The 17,776-nt window shown below is 39.8% G+C and overlaps 1 long non-coding RNA gene across 1 annotated transcript in view; it reads left to right on the top strand.

Annotated features, from left to right (window-relative positions):
- The window catches only part of LOC122813355, a 37,778-nt gene extending 26,171 nt beyond the window's left edge, over nt 1-11,607 (top strand). Inside the window, exon 3 of the long non-coding RNA XR_006366670.1 lies at nt 9,932-11,607. This is a non-coding gene — a long non-coding RNA (uncharacterized LOC122813355). The remainder of the gene's footprint in view (nt 1-9,931) is intronic.
- The last annotated feature ends 6,169 nt before the right edge of the window (nt 11,608-17,776 follow it).

The raw sequence follows: 17,776 nt of genomic DNA, 5'->3' as shown, positions 1-17,776 counted from the left end.
CTTAATTATCGTATCAGCAATGCTGTGAACATTTTGTATTGTTATTGCTTTGAAATATCTGTGACGTACACACACAATATCTGCCCCTGGAGTGGTCTACCTCACCCATATACCTTTATTACCTGAAGTAGGAGAAACAGAGAGCATTATGTGACCGAAGTAGGAGAAACGGAGAGCATTATGTGACCGAAAGTGTCCTAGAGACAGCCTTAGACAGTACCATGAGTAAAGCAGTACAGTTTGAGGCCATTCGTTTTGCATTCCACAGCTGTTAGTGTTGCACTTAATTGCAGCAACCTTACCATAGACGAGCAGTTCATACAGCTCTACTGCCATGGTTCTGACAACACAATCCTGCTGAACACCATTTTACTTGCTGTTATTGGTATTGTTTATTGAACATCAGTTGGCATTGTTCATGTATTGCACTACAGCTCTAATTGCCCATTTATTGCACTACAGGTCTGCCTGCCTATTTATTGCACTACAGCTTTTCTTGTTTATATTTTATTGCAGTAAATGCTTTAGTCTTTCTTGCTTATTGAACTACAGTTAGCATACTACAGTGGATATAAAAAGTGTACAACCCCCTGTTAAAATCCAAGGTTTTTTAATATAAAAAAATGAGACCACGATAAATAATTTCAAAACATTTCCCACCTTTAATGTGCCCTATAACCTGTACAATTCAATTGAAAAACAAACAAATCTATTAGCGGAAAAACTATAAAAAAAATAAAAAACATGCAATAAGCTGGTTGCATAAGTGTGCACACCCTTAAACTAAAACTAATACTTTGTTGAAGCACCTTTTGATTTAATTACAACATTCACTCTTCTTGGGTACACACCTGCCATAAATTAGAGAGACTCTGATTAACCCCAAATAAAGTTCAGCTGTCCTAGTAGGAATTTCCTGACATTTACTCAGTTGCCTGCAACAGCAAAAGCCATGGTTCACAAAGAGCTTACAAAGCATCAAAGGGATCTCATTGTTGCAAGGTATCAGTCAGGAGATGGGTACAAAAAATTTTCCATAGCATTGGATATGCTATGGAATACAGTGAAGACAATCATCAAAAAGTGGAGAAAATGACATTGCAAAGAACTGGACATCCCTCCAAAGTTGATGAAAAGACGAGATGAAAACTGATCAGGGAGGCTGCCAAGAGACGTACAGCAACACTGAAGGAGCTGCAAGAATTTCTGGCAAGTACTGGTTGTGTACTACATGTGACAACAATCTCCCGTATTCTCCATATGTCTGGTCTAAGTAGGGTTGCAAAACTGAACTATTTTCTTATACAGAAAAACATCAAACCCAGCTAAAATTTGCAAAACAGTACATCAAGTCTCCCAAAAGCATGTGGGAAACTGTGTTATGGTCTGATGAGACCAAGGCTGAACTTTTTGGCCACAATTCCAAAAGGCACATTTGGCTCAAAAACAACACTTCGCATCACCAAAAGAACACCATCCCCACGGTAAACTATGCTGGTGGCATTATCATGCTTTGGGGTTGCTTTTCTTCAGCTGGAACTGAGGCTTTAGTCAAGGTGGAGGGAATTATGAACAGTTCCAAATACCAGTCACTTTTGGCCCAAAACCTTCAGGTGTCTGCTAGAAAGCTGAAGATGAAGATGAATTTCACCTTTCAACATGACAATGACCCCAAGCATACATCCAGATCAACAAAAGAATGGCTTCACCAGAAGAAAATTAAAGTTTTAGATTGGCCCAACCAGAGCCCAGACCTAAATCCAATAGAAAATCTGTAGGGTGACCTGAAGAGGGCTGTGCACAAGAGATGCCCTCACAATCTGACAGATGTGGAGCGCTTTTGCAAGGAAGAGTGAGCAAATATTGCCAAGTCAAGATGTGCCATGCTGATAGACTCCTACTCAAGAAGACTGAGTGCTGTAATTAAATTAAAAGGTGCTTCAACAAAGTATTAGTTTAAGGATGTGCACACTTATGCAACCAGCTTATTGTATGTTTTTTATTTTTTATATTTTCCCCTAACACATTTATTTGTTTTTCAATTGAATTGTACAGGTTATAGGTCACATTAAAGATGGGAACAGTTTTGAAATTATTTGTTGTGGTCTCAGATTTTATATCACAAAAACCTGGCATTTTAACAGGGGTGTGTAGACTTTTTCTCTCCACTGTACATCCATACTTGCCATGCTCACAGTGCAACCTGGCCAGGCTCCCGGCATGGGACTTGACATTGCGAGCCCTCTCAGCTGCAGCTGTTGGGAGAGAAGCACACCATTATGCATACCAATTTTGCAGACATTCAGCGTGCATATTAGTAAAACAAAGGAAAAATTACTTGCATATTTGTGGGGCATTTTCTGCTCTTGCCTCTTGGCCCCAGGTGTCTAAGGTTCCCCTCTTTCTCCTTTTCAGGTAGTCATAATGGTGACAACACTACCAATCTGTGTGGGGATACCAGTAACACTGGTGAGTTCCCTGGCCAAATGGTCCCAGGCCTCCTCCTTACACTCTGCGCCCTGGAATTCGCCCTGCATCATGGTTTTTAACAAGGAGCCCGACCATGACCCTGGACTCCTGAATGCCCCACTTCTGCAACTGAAAGCACACACCTTCTCGAACACCACCAGCCATACCAACAGTTGATTGAACTCCAGTGACTGTTGCAGAATTCCTGCCTATTGGACTTTAATATAGGCTGTTTTCCCATCCTTACAAGTCATTCAGCAACATTCAAAAAAGCGCTGTGTCACTTAGCAGTGTGAAAGCACTAAGCACAGCCAAGCAGTGTGAAAATTCACAGAACCGTAGTTTTAGCGAGGCTTGGCACCGAGCAAACGTTATATTTATGGCTACGGTGGTGCTGCAGTTAGCATTGTTGCCTCATAGCAAGAGGTTCTCCCATTCGATTCTCGGCTGGAGCGCCTTCTGTGTGAAGTCCGCATGTCCTCCCTGCAATCGAGTGACGTTTAAAGACATGCAGGTAGGTGTGTGCGTGAATGGGTATGCCTTCTTTGAAGGTTGGTTTTCGGGATGGCAACTCAGCACCGTAAAAATCCACTGCCAATCATTAGCGGACCGGAGTTCCACTGTGGCGACCCCTAACTGGGAAAAGCTGAAAGACAGTAGTGGCACCGAGCAAACATTGGTAGCCGTTAGCATGTTTATGCACTGCTTAGAATGAATGAGCAGTGCGTAGCAGAGTGCAGCAGTGCAAAAATTCACCATAGAAATTAAACAAAAATATTACAGTCACTTGCAGACATATTCTGCCTGTTATGGAATCGAACCCAGGACCTGCTACACATAAGATTGTAACTCAACCCATGTAGCTAGTTGGATGTTATAAAAACTAGTATACCTTCACATATACTACTAGGCTACGTGTTAGCGTTGCTGAACACCACTGAGCACCGCACAAACGAGCTTAAACACACATATAAATAATTGCATCCAGTTTCTATTTTTAGATGTCTGGCAGGTGTCGGACATGTATATATGAGCTCTGCTCGGCTGTGCTGCCATCCGCACCTCATCTCACAAATGAAAATTAAAAAAGAATAAAAAATGTAATTATGATAATTAATTACATCCTGTTTCTATTTTTAGATGTCTGCCTAGTGTCAGCTGTCTATATGTGAGCAAAGCTTGGCATTGCTGCACTCAGCGTCGTACAAGCATGCAGATGAAAATAACAATGACATATTATACAGTTGATACACTTCACAACATTACAACAGTGGTGGGGAGCATTACAGGGAGCCTCACACTCCTCTCCAGTCACATGTAGCTGCTACACCTCTCCCTACACTGATTCAATATTCATGTTCATTGGCTCTCCTTCGACAACACGCCATCATTAATATGCACAGCATGCTGCCGAGGGGGAACCATGGCCATGTACATGGATGCATTCTATATAGGCTCTACACTGTGCCTACATGGATTTTATTAAATCCTGGGAAAAGACAGGAAGTAGGACGTCTTCTTTTTTTATTTCAGCTTTTCCCGGTTAGGGGTCACCACAGAGAAACTCCGGTCCGCTAATGATCGACAGTGAATTTTTATGGTGTCGAGTTGCCAGCCCAGCGCCCAACCTTCAAGGAAGGCACACCCACTCATGCACGCACCTACCTGCATGTTTTTTAAAGTGAATTTGACTGCGGGGAGGACATGCATACCCTAAACAGTGCACAATGTGAAGAGGTTTGGAAAAATTGGGATTTGCTGAAAAAAGAACAGATTTGTATGGGAACAGTACATGAGAATACTGCATATTTGGTACTTAACACTCTGGATTGTACGTAGCGGGAGAAATTTCCTGGTGCATGTTGGAAATATGGGGAGGAAGTGGCAGGGCCCTGTCTAGCGTATGTTTTGGAAATGTGAAAGAGCCCGGCATGGATGGTGACCGGCCAATAATATGGTGTTGCAAGCCTTATCAAAACAAACAAGCTTGTTACGGGTATTTTTTTATTGGAACTGGAAAACACTAACTGATTATGGAATAAGGATGAAGTACAGGTACTGCTGGCATTGCCTTCACTTTTGAAAGATAAATTGTCTCGGGAATTGATGACTAAAATGCATAAATGTATGCCAAGGTTGAAGTTAGAGAATTATACCACGTTATGGAACTGAAGATATTTTAAGTTAAGTTCAGAAGAAAGAGTTACTGAATGTTGGAGAAGATTTTTAATTGGTTCTTAACAGATATTTAAAATGCAATCCTGTGTTTATATTATAGTTGATAGGAAATATCTCTTGAATGTTGCTGAAATATATTTGTTTGCCTGTGCAGCTTTTCTGAGTTTGTATTAATAGTCTCTGGTCAAATAAGACTACATGTCTGTTTATGTGCAAGTATTGTGGTCCCAATTCACATGAGAAGCAGATCCACAGACCCCAGTAAAAACAGACTTAATCATCCTCCATAAGAGTATTGCATGACATGACATGACAGAAAGAATCATCGTACGACTTATTCAGGCACAGGAAAACCTCCTCCTCTGTGAAATAACCTGTATAGTTTTGTTGTGCTTTTGCAGTGCCATTGCAAAATGCGATTACTAAGGTTATTGGTATTCACAAGGACATGCTTACTGATCAAAATATTCTCCACCAGTATGTCATTACTTTAAAGTCAGACTGTTGAAGTGTCGGTCTTCCATCTGCAGACTGAGTTATTGGAGATGTTTGGTAAAACACTGAAATCTATATTAGGCTAAGTTTTGTTTGTGTAGGTGGGCAAAAGTGGAACCACCTGTTGCCCCATTTACTGTTTGTAGTCAGAAGTGAAGCTTCGTCTGATACCCCATTTGAATCTGTGTATGGCAGGCATCTTTGACTATTGCTTGACATTGCTATGCCAGGCATCCAAGAGGTTTGCTTAGCATTGCTAAGGAAAGCTGTGAAGAAGAAAAACACTCTTTAAAGTTGTGATAAAACACTATGATTTGTAAGGTAGATTAAAGATGGTTATGCTAATAGTAATGGAACCCAGGAAATGCAACAATGGGTTTATAGTAAAAATTCTCAACTTAGAGAATTTAAACCAGGAGATAAAGTACTATTAGTAGTGTGCTGTTTGGAAAACAAATGGGCTAGATGGTAGGGATCATTGAAGTGATGTAAAGAATCAATGTAGTAAGCTGTAAACGTAAACAACCAGGAAGGGGAGAGGTAGAGCTAATTTACTATATTAATTTGCTGAAGGAACTTCAGGAAACTGAGTAGTATTTCAAAGTTTGATACTATCCTGTGCCCTGAAGGATTGAGAAAATGGTCAAGACCAGACATTAACATTAGATTTGATTAAAGGGATGCTAGTAGATACCAGCTACCACCCCCTTGCCAAAATAAGAAACCGCTTTTGCAACCTTTGATGGTCTGTTTCAATACGCCATGTTTGACTTTTATATGGAGCTTCAGCTACCTATCACAGGCTGAATGATAAAATATTGAAGCTTCATTCTTGCTATGCTGCAGCATGCCTGGATGAAGTGCTCATTCATTAAGAAGTGCTCATTCATTAAGAGGCTCGGGAGTCTTACTTTTTGGAAGTTTAAGCTAAGTTAGAATCCATATGACGGGTAAGCTTAACTGTAAATGCTAAGGAAAGTAAAACTGGTATTGTGGGAGCAAGGTATTTAGGATCTATTCGAGGAAGAAGCATGGAACTATCACAACTAAAAAGAGACCATTAAAAAAAGATTGTACTGTTCTCTCCATTAAAGACTGGGGAAGGCTTTTCTTGCATTAGCTGGATGCTACATAGTTTGTGCCAAACTTATGACTATTGCCTGCCCCTTGACAGATCTAACCGCTCTAGTGACTGGTCTCTTATTGTAAAAAAGGGGTCCTATGGGCTAAGCATATGTTAGTGACTCCTTGACTCCTCATTTTACTAAAAAAGATTACCTTGTATATTGTTGTATTAGGTGTCATTTTGAGGGCAGTGCTGATCCATTATATTCAGGGTGAGAAGCAAGGGAACATTTAGTGTGCTGTATTAGCAGGAAGGTGAGCAATGCAGAAATGAGATACTCTGCTATTGAAAGTGAGTGTCTAGCTGTAAAGTGAGCTATTATACCTTACAGTACTATTTATCGGACAGGTACTTCCATTTGGTGACATATGTTCTGTTGTAGTAGTTAGGTAGGCTGGCTAATAGCAATATCAAATTGTGCCCATGTGCTCTATATCAATCCAACCCTTCCAATACACCGTGACCTACAGGCCTAGCCAGTGCTGATGAATTGGAATTCATCACCCATCATTATAATTCCAAAGCTCTTGGTTTTGTGCTGCAGTGGGGTAATTGTAACTTGGTGGTGGTAGAGAATGTGTATATGCCTTTAAATATATACTAAAACGTGTACTGCAGAATGGAGTTTGAGAATATTTCCACACTGTTTAGGCAGAAATCAAGCTTAAATACAAGTTAGTGTGATTTATAAATGGAGACTGCCTGAAGCAGCAAAGTGGAGAGGCTAGCTCCTCAATGAAGGAGCATCTGAAGGAAGACCTTGTGGACATGGAGTTAAGAACCCAGTCATAGCTACCTGTGGCTTATTTCTGTGGAATGCACTTTTGAAAAGTACCTTTGCTTAAAGCTAACATTTGGGTTTGCATGAGGCCTACAAACTTGCTCATGGATTTGGAAATAATTGCATCACTGGTGGTAAAAGCTACAGCAAAAAGTGGTAGTTTACACAATGCTGGGATTTCAGCTTTAGAGACATGTTGGGCACAATGAGGAAAGACCTTAATGGCTAAGTTTCATTTATTTATTTATTTATTTATTGCAGTTGGTTTACCAGGATAGTCCATTGGGCCACAAGGAACCCTTTTTTCAATGAGTCCTGGGGGAAAAAAACCAAAAATACATTTTACATACATATAAACATATATTCACACTTACACTCAAAGATTAACAATAAGGTAAAAATGTTTCATGTTTCTGAATCGCTCTTAACTGCCACTAGCGCTAATCAGCACTGTCGTGTGGTAGTTAACACTGACTGATAATGCATCATATTGGTACAAGAACCCTTCTCATTCACTCTCCCACACACACAAACACACACCAGATTTCTCTTGCCCTTTTGGCCATTTAGCCAGATGCACTTCTTTGCAAATGCTCTCATTGTTGAAAGTGGGAGGTTAGAATTTGGACAGTTGGACTGCGTTTATGTGTTTGTGGATGTGATGTGATGTGGCAGATATTGTTAAGATGTGTGAGTAAGGGATGAAATTACTTTTGAGGGTACTGCTAGTGTGGAGAGAGAGGGCTATCCCACATGACTGGAAAATAAGTGTTCTAGTGCCAGTATACAGGAACAAAAAGAACATTTACAACTAGGAAGTGTAGAGCTATCAAATCTTGTCACACTGCATGAAAATGCTGGCAAAACTGATTTGATAAATAAATACATAGAATAGTAGATAGTGCCTGAAAGAGATATTGAATCAAATGCTTTAGCCATATCCAGGTAGGCAGCATGCACCATTTTCCCCATCATCCATTGCCTTAGTGATCTTTTCAAAGAAGTCCACCAGACTTCAATAAGCATGACCTTCCTTTGACAAAGACAAATTTGGGATGGATCCAGGAGGTTTCCTGTGTCCTTGTTTATAACTTCCATAATAATTCTTTCCATGGCTTTGTAAAGAATACTAGTCAGATTAGTACTGGGTATATCTGATAGGAAGTATAAATCAGGAGGTCTTCTCCGGTGCAATCCATCCATTTCTTGGATGGGTGTCCTCCTTTCCTATTGCCTTCTGCCTTTCCCAACATTATTCATCAAATTGTCTTCTGTATTCCTGCATGTGTATGCCCAAAGTACTGTAATCTGTTCTTATGACCTTGTCTGCTGTAGAAGCTATTTTGGCTTCTGTTCTGATCTCTGCATTTTTATCAGTCCTGTAGTGTGCATTCTACATCCAGTCTCTGGTACCCTATCTTCATCACCTCTAGCTTCCTCAGTTGCTTTGCCTTCACTGCCCAGGTTTTTGTCCCATACAAAAGTATTGGTACTTTTCAGCTTCTTGTGTATTCTTCTGTCACACACTATCTCTGACATTTTGTGCATTTGGCTGCAGTAGCTCTAATTCTAGATTTGACCTCCTCATTCAGACCTCCCAGATACTTGAGCTGTTAACCTGTTCCACTGTCAAAATATTCTTGTGATCCTTGTTTTCTGCATTGGTATAGAATGGAAAGGCCAAGGAGGAACTAATTTACACTTTATACTACGTTGCCTGGGATGGTAATCCTATATATTTTGTTTCTGTTCCCCTGGTATGTAGTTCTAGGATCGTATCCCCAAGTTGACTAGCGTCTTTTTCTTTTACACTGTCCCTGTATTCTCTCAGTTCCTGTTCATTTTATAGTATCTCTGTACTACCTGAGATTTTAATATTATAGTATCCCTGTGTTCTCTAGTATACTGCTCCCTTATTTTATTGTGTTCCCCTAGGATATATTTCTTCTAAGATAAAAAATGAATTCTCATTGGCTTCATGCTACAGAGGGACTGTAACCAGAGTGATCTGAGATTGCTAAGCAACCTTGGAGCTAGAGAAACCTAGAAGTGAAGGTAGGAGTGAATGCCCGATGCTGTCAATCTCAACATGTGGGGAGACAACAAGGCTTGCTGCTGTACTAACACCTAGTGAAGATTGGGTGTACTGTTATGCCATCAGCAGTCAGGCTGTGGCAGGGACTTGCATGCTGAATAGCACGTGTAACCAGAGTGAGTTGTGTATGGTAGTACTCCTGGCCAGAGGGTGTTATTGTTGGCTGAATCCTTTGGCTGCTGTGGAGGTCTAGGGGTGTTAGGGCATGAAAAAAAAAGGAAACTTTGCCTGCATTGCTGCTTCTCTTGACCTTCTGCCAAGCAGCTGTCAACCAAAGGGAGGTAAATGGCCAGATGGGCTCACACAGAAAGGCTGATGGCTAGCAGACAGCAGGGGTAAAAGGATGAGCACATCACTTGACCAGCTGTTAACAGAAGTGGGAGGGTGGGACAAGTGGACAGATGGGGGTCACAGGCTGATGGCTAGCAGATAGTAGGGATACAAAGATACAGAAAAAAGGAAATGGGAATCTCAGACTGATCCACAGTACTTTCATCTTATGTGTTTCCCTGGCCTACATAACCTTCCCAGACCATCAGAAGAATAGGATTTTCATACTGACTTAGGAAATTTGAATTGCCAGTGCATATGAAGAATGTTGCACTAGAAGAATTATTTAGGGGGGAGGATATTCAGAATGACTTTGTATATTTGTAATACAAGCATATTCATCAATAATTACATAATATAAGGGCTTCCCATGTTGAGTAAGCTGTGCAGCAGTGAAATTAAAGCATCCTTGTTTTTAAATGAGCTTTTTCTCAAGAATCTCTCATTTGTCTTTCAGACCTCGGCTTGCTACCTGCCAATCATTTGCTGGCCAAGGAACCCCAGTTCATCTACTGCTTCCTATGTCGCAGATGGAAGTCCTGCATTTTTGAAACTAGAAGCCTGGTAAATGCTGTAATCATAATGTGGTGAAAAGGCTGCGTAATGAGTTATTGAACATCTTCACAGTAAAGAAGTGAGGCTGACCTTATGCTGCAAGTATCCAATACTGATAGCTCTAAACATGCTTTCAGTCTTTATTATGGGCCTCCAGTTCTTAGCTGCACTGACTTTTGAAAATGTGGCTTCCAGAAGCAGTTACCCGCCACTTTAGAGTAGTGCCTTTGCAACATGAATTCTTGCACCATATTCATAACATTTGAATGGTGGTCTTCTGCTATTTGTTTCAAGTGGTAGACGTTCTCCTTTTTAATATGAGTTCATCACTGTAACTTGTCCTGGTTTGTGATGTGTGATGGATAAAGAAATCTATAACATAGTACTAAAAATGTATTGCTTCTATCTGGTTGAGTCTGTTGCATTTAGATCTGCCATTCACTTGAAACAAATATCCTTATACTCTCCGTAGCTGATGCCAGAAAAAACATTGAGTATTAGATGGCTTAGTAGCATACATAGTGCATTGTTGCTGCTATTGGCTTCTAGCAGATTCACACAAGAATTGTCACATGAGCAGATTAGTAGACAGATGATTTCAACTTTTAAAGTCTTACTTTTCTAACGGGTACTTCATTGTCTTTATTGCAACTGTTTGCTTTTCCCTGAATGATCAGGTCCTCTATACCCCACTGCTAACAGACAGCGGTACTACGCTGTTATTTTTACTCTTTCTGTTAGGGAACTAGTCAAACAAATGGAAACTTTCAGAAATGCACTAATCATAACCCCTTTCAAATAAAGGTGCATGTTTAGTAAGAAACTATCTTTGGATGCAAATTAGTGAGAGAATTGTCATTTTGTCTGCAAATTTCCATTCATTGGCATGTTTATTAAGAAGGTGGTCTGTGTGCAGTTTTCTTCCTTTCTAATGGCACTTGGATTGTTAGAATTGTCAGTCTTTCTTGACACAGTATGACGACAACAAAGTTGCTAGTGACCCCCTGATGATGATGATGGTGAGGGATCAACAACTGTCTTCTTTCTTGGGCGTCAAGACAGCTTTTTACACTGTGCCAATTGGATCCTGATTGCTGGTCTGATAGTGTACTGTGTGTGCTAACTGGTATGGTCCTTGATTGTTTTCTTTATTTTTCATGTCATTATAAGCACATGGTGTCTTGCTCAAAGTATACTGCTCACTTTCTGAAGCATCTTTGTTTAATATTCAACATTGAAAAAAAGTTTGTTTTTATTTCACTGCTACTCCGCTTTCCTCTGTAACCACACCCACAAATTTATATCCTGTTGCTTACTGGAGAATGATGTACATACAAGAGCAACTTATTTGCATTGTAGTTTCACAGCTTTGTCTTCACGTGTGTAAATTATCAATGCTAAGTATTCACCTGCAAGACCTAACTGGCAGTATGTCTTTCTAGGAAGTAAGAAACTCCCACTGATGTATAGGCTTCTGTATGTCCATGCTGAACACATTAACTTGGTTTGTGAGGAATTGTGCTGGTCATGGCAATGAATTTCAGTTCCAATAAAATTTTAAGGGGCCTGTCCTTATCAGTTGCTGCATTGTTATTCATGGTGTATACTTTGCTGCTAATAAAGGTCATTGCAGGGAGAAATGTTTACTGCAAATCATGTGCTGAATATATTTAGCTTTATCTCTCATTTTTCTTCAGAAAGTGTCTGAATTCTTTAATGTTTGGGAGAATGCTTAGGTTCCATCTTTGGCTGGATGTGTTTAATCGACTGAAGCTCAGCCCAGCCAAGACCAAGATGATATCTGTATGTGTTGTCATATTTATGCTAGATAGACTGCGGTGGTGGTGCTGCGGTAGCATTGTCTCCTCACAGTAAGACGTTGTCCTGTTCGATTCTGGCTAGAGCGTCTTCTGTGTGGAGACATGTGTGAATGGGCGTACCTTCGTTGAAGGTTGTGTGTCAGGACCGGCAACTCGGCATGTAAAAATCTACTGCCAATCATTAGCGGACCGGAGTTCCGCTGTGGCGACCCCTAACTGGGAAAAGCCGAAAGACACAACATTCTTTTGCTGTCTTTGTTAATTATTTCTATATGATTATATCTATAATTATTTCAAGTTTATATCTTTCCTTTGTTACGTAGGCATTCTTGGTGATAGACGGTCTCAGATGGCCCAGGTGTTAGTTGTGATGTGCCTCAAGAATATTGCATAGATCTCAAAACTGTTCAAGTCATAAATGGCTTAGTTTTGTCATGTCTTTACTTCATTTCTTTTTATGTGCTGTCATGCTTGTGACTTGCTGACCTAGAACATGTCCTATCACTTATGTGCTTCAGGATCTATGCTGTTTGACAGTTTTGAGATTTGTTTGTAATATTCTTACTGCCCCCTACCTGGTCATATATGGATTAGGTACTGCTTATCTGAAATTGCTGCTGAGGCAGTATGTCCCACCTACATAATTGAGGTAGTCCAGTGCAGGACTTCTGATTGTTCTGAAGGTCTGGGTTGAGATCTCTGGCAAGATCTCATTTTCTTAGGTAGTATGGAATCTGCTACCTTCTCTTACTCAGGCTTGTGAGAGGGAAACATATTTTAGGAGGTCTCCCAAGATACCATCCTTTTAGGAAATTCTGTTGTGAGTTTGGAGGTTTGAATCTTTGATGTGGGTTCAAAGAATTAAACATGAATTTGTTCTACTGCACTAGTTTTAAGTGATGTCCGAATGTTAATGTTTTAAAATTGTAAGATGCTTTAAACTAAGTATTGTAATACTTTAATAACCACATTTTGTTTATCATAGTAGCATGAAGACCAGGTTTTAGTTTTTTTTCTTTTGCGGTCACTAGCTTGACCATCTTGCACTGATTATGCATTATTTACCTATGTAATTAATTTGCCTGCCTGACGTAGCACCCCATATTACAGTAAGAGGGCCCCTTCCCATTGAGATTAACCTTTCAGTGGCCACATCTATGGCCAGAATTGTGATAGGCCTAGATTGAGTTTGTAATCCAGAATGGCAGGGATATTTCATGCAGACTCCAGCATGCTAGTCTGTTTCTGCAATTCAGATGTCCAGTGCATATAAATGCCTTTCCCATTGGTGTCTCTATGCTGTTAGTCCCATCTCATACTTTGCTGTCATCACTTAGGCTTGGCCAATACTCGTGCTCCTAGGTTAACTTCAGGTCTCTACCAGGTGATGTTTGTCTTGAAAGAATTCATACCTGCCCAAGAGATAGGGAAACTAGCCCACAGCCATGCATTCATACTTCTTTTTTCCAGTTGCTCAGTTACCAGGTTCACTTCTTAAATCCATCAACTCTGTATTTACGGATCCCCTACATTGGTGAACAACAAATGCCAAACTTTCCAGAGTTTTTCGAAGGACAGAAATAGACCCTGTGCACTGGACATCTCTTACATGTGATCAAGTAGTCGAACCATTACTTTAGGAAACCGGTGGTAGACATACTTTTTCTGGAAAACTGTAATGTTCATAATTGACTTAGTGTCTCATGCCTATATGGTTGTGTGGGCTTTGAAATCTAAAGAACAGTTTTGCTTATTTCACTTCAAGTAGCCATTTGGAGCTACTCTAGTCTGTTTAATAAGAATGTTACAGAACTGCATTGCCTTACAGTGCAATAATATGCAGGTCATGCCCCTTAAGTAAACTAATGCAGTCTGGAGTGCATTATTGTACTAAAATGCTGCACACTTGATTTCTAGGTTGCATTTGGCCAGTGACTTCACTTCTGACACTAGCTTATTGCTTAAGATCAATTTGTAATCCGTTGTATTAACCTTTTCCCGGTGTAGAATTAGGGGAGTTTAACTTGGTGATGCTGTGACATGTAGTACAAGTGATTTGTTTGGGTCTGCTAAAACTACCAGTGTCATATGATGCTGAACCAATTTTCTTTATAGAAACATTTGTATGCCTACAGTCATATTTCTTGCATTTTTCCTTGTGTCTTTTGTTTCCCTCATTTCAAAATTTGAGTTCAAGCACAGTGGAAACATTGGCTGTACTTCATAGTTTCTGTTAGGAAGGGAAGGTTGACATCTTGACAAGGCTTTTCCTTTACGGCCCTGCATTGGTATGACACAAGTTCATTCACTGCCATCCCATATCCCACATAATTCTGCTTTAGCTCCACATTGGTTTTACAGCTGACGATTGCCATAGCTTCTGCTCCTTCACAGGGAAACAACAGTACAGCAGTGAAAGAGAGCAGGCGTCTGTGAAATAAATAAATGTTTCCTGCCTTGCCTCACCCTTCTAAGCAGCTTGAGACATTTCCAGTACCTATGTCACTAGTGGTTCTTTTGCAACATCATGCATCTACCTCATACTGTTTCACTGGGTGGGTGACTGCTTGCTAAAGTGCCCATTTCACATATAAGAGGTCCAGACTTTGCTGTGCCGCATTCTGACCTTCAGTGCAAGTAACAGTAGCGGCCATGTTGATGGTAGTGGCACTTAACATTATTCCACTGAGGCAGAAGAAAGCATTGTCTGTATTCTAAACCATTGCCTTAATATGTGGTTTAAAGCAAAATCATTGAGGCTAGCAGTGCTGCAGATCTTTCTGCTATGAAAATGATCAGAAACCAGCTGCTGGAGTCCAGTGACAATGAGATAGTATCCTTTTAGTCATGTTTTCCAGGAATGAAGTGAAAAATAATGTCTGTGTTTTTCATTTATCAGCATGGTTTGTGGTTAGCATATGTCTCCACCACCATCTATAGGTATGTCATGTTTCTGGGGTTGATTTGAAGGGGGATAGGTAGCAGTAAGCTCTCCTCCCTTGTTGTATAACAACATTCAGAACAATAGTAAATATTCTTTACTACTTGGGAATGCTTATGGGATGGGCATGATTTTTACACGAGACATCCCCATTGTGAACATTTGGGGAAAGACCCTTGAGCTGATACAAGATGTTTGACATTTACATGATTTGCAATAAGCTTTTATGCTTCTACTGTAATACGTCTCTGAATTAAAAGGAATTCTCCCCATAGTATTATCCACAAACACTTCCTACATGTTTAAAGTTTACAGTCTTGGCCAGCAGTTGAAAAAGTGATAGCTGTAAAGAATCCCAGTGTTAAGAAGGGGAACAATTGACTACAGAAGGGATGACAGTTTTCGCTTTGAATTCAGTAACCTTGAGTAACAGTTTTATTTATTTTTTATTGGCTAACATATGGCCACTTAATTGTTTTTGTTTTATACAGCAGTGTTGGTTACATAGCTAGACGTAGCATGTAGGGACAGATTATTACACACCATGCACTGTTTTGTTTGAGGACATTGTGACGTGGACACACATTGACATGCTTTCTAGTTAGTCTTCAGAAGTAATCACCATATGCAGGTTGATAAAGAGATTTAAATGCTGCTGTAAAGGACCTTCAGGAAACTAATACTGTTAAAAGTGGCTTTGGTTTAAAATGAAGTATACAGATAAGTTGGCATAGTGTACCTTTTCCTTACTTGGATCAAATATATCTGCATATACATAAATTCAAATGATGAAATGTAGTTATTGCATTTGCATGTAACTTTGAAATATGCGCCGATTTGCGTTTCAGTATAGTCATACTAATGTGAAGTGTGTTGTAGTACAACATTTCTTAGCAAAAAGTTTAGAATGGTGGGGCAAGCAAAATTAGATTACTTTAACATTTGTTTACATATGTCAGTGAGTACTTTCTTGGCTTTTGATCTGTGAGGATATTAATAAGCTTATCCTTTCATTCCTATGGAAGTTTTTATACCTTATGTTTTGCATACAGATAACCCAGAGTTAGGGCGAACAAAGATGTTTTGGGACCTTTACACATTTCCTTTATCCATAAGGGACAAGGGTGCATATTTTTTATGATTTTAGCCCCTCAATGATGGTGATGATTATGATTATTATTTAGTGAGAAAGCCTTGTGGCCATTCCAGTTGTGACAGGTGTTTGGACAGATATATATATCTACATATATATATATATATATATATATATATATCGAAAGGAGTAGTATACCCTATGATCAGCCTGATATGTAGATTAGATTACAGTAAATTAATACATGTGAACTAGATAGTGTGAAATAAAGAGAGAGAGAGAAGAAACTCTTGACAAATGTAATTTTAGTATAGCAAATTAATACATGTACAGCTATTACAAGAGGAAAATATTCCAAATGTTTTCTGTATTGTTTCCTTGTTAGTTGCTCTATACCAACTGTAAGCTGATTGCTGTCTATATTTTCTGACCTAAGGGTGAATAACCCACTACACTGGGCTTCACTTTGCTCCCCTGCCCTACCCTCAGTGCACATCCAACCCCTCACACTCTACCATTATATTTTTCACATACACCTTTCACCTGTGACACCCATTCCCCAACCCCTCCCCCAAAACTTTCTATGATAAACACCCATGTTTCTATTTTCTTATTTCCCAACTTCCTTCTAATATTTAGCATAATTCCCAATAACATTCTCCCTCCTGTATTGATTTGCAGTATATCCATTCCTACTCTGACCCCTATCCGATAGTACTATTATTCTATATTTCCCCTACCCGACACTACTATTATTCTACATTTCATCTTCTATTGTCCCCAAATAAACACTTACTACTTCCTGTCTTAACTACATCCTCATACTCTGTACTTTCAAACTCCTCTATTTCTTGGATTTTAGAAACCTAAAGAAGATAGGACAACATAACTTCCTTCATAGAAAGTGCTTCCTTCCTACTTACTGTCTACCAGCTTTCAGACTCTACCACCACTAAATATCCTACTGCCCTGCAACTTCTTGCATCCTTTTTGATTCCTACTTCCCGACGACTTGCCGTCGATAAAATACAGATCTGTTAAATCATGCTACCCCTCAGCTTATCCTTTATTCTTCTCCTAGTACTGAGCCATATGTCATCCAACCGTGACTCAGTATTGGCTCTTAGCATCTCTCCAACACTGTCCCAACCCCTATCCATATTTCCTCCCTAAACCTTCCACACATTACACCAAACCTATTTAATGACATCCCTCACCTTTATGCCAAATATAGAATGACAATATCCATTTCAACTTGTGACAAAATAAAATTAGGTAGAAAGTACTCTCCAGAAAGCAAGAATCAGTAGTACCCAAATGCACTAAAATCCTCCTAGGACGAGGCATTCACCCTAATCCTTACTCCACCAATCACAGTTGACATCAAGACAGTTCCTTCCACACACTGCTGTAACCCGTGGTCAGCCCCCACCCCAGTAATCTAACTTTTGCCACCATATATATTAGAAACACAAGAAATAAAACTACTAATCTACATGCCTGGATTAACCAACAAAAGTCTGATTGATATTCTAGCCATCACTGAAACTTGGCTTAAACAACTCTGAAATTGCACCCCTTGACTATAATATCATCTGTAATAACCGTATAAAAAGGAAAGGTGGTAGTATTGCTTTAAAATTTCACAACAATTACGTCACTCCACCTACAACCAACTATCATCATCATCATCTTCTTTCGGCTGTTCCCGTTAGGGGTCGCCACAGTAGATCATCTGTTTCCATTTCTTCCTGTCCTCTGCATCTTGCTCTGTCACACAACCACCTGCATGTCCTCTCTCACCACATCCATAAACCTTATCTTAGGCCTTCCTCTTTTCCTGTTACCTGGTAGCTTCATCCTTAGCATCTTTTTCCCAATATACTCAGCATC

Source organism: Protopterus annectens, chromosome 10.part0, assembly GCF_019279795.1.
Source record: "Protopterus annectens isolate FY-2018-M chromosome 10.part0, PAN1.0, whole genome shotgun sequence".
In the NCBI taxonomy this organism is placed as follows: Eukaryota; Metazoa; Chordata; order Ceratodontiformes; family Protopteridae; genus Protopterus; species Protopterus annectens.
Note: the sequence above shows the minus strand (reverse complement) of the source record. Positions and strands in the feature narration are given on the sequence as shown.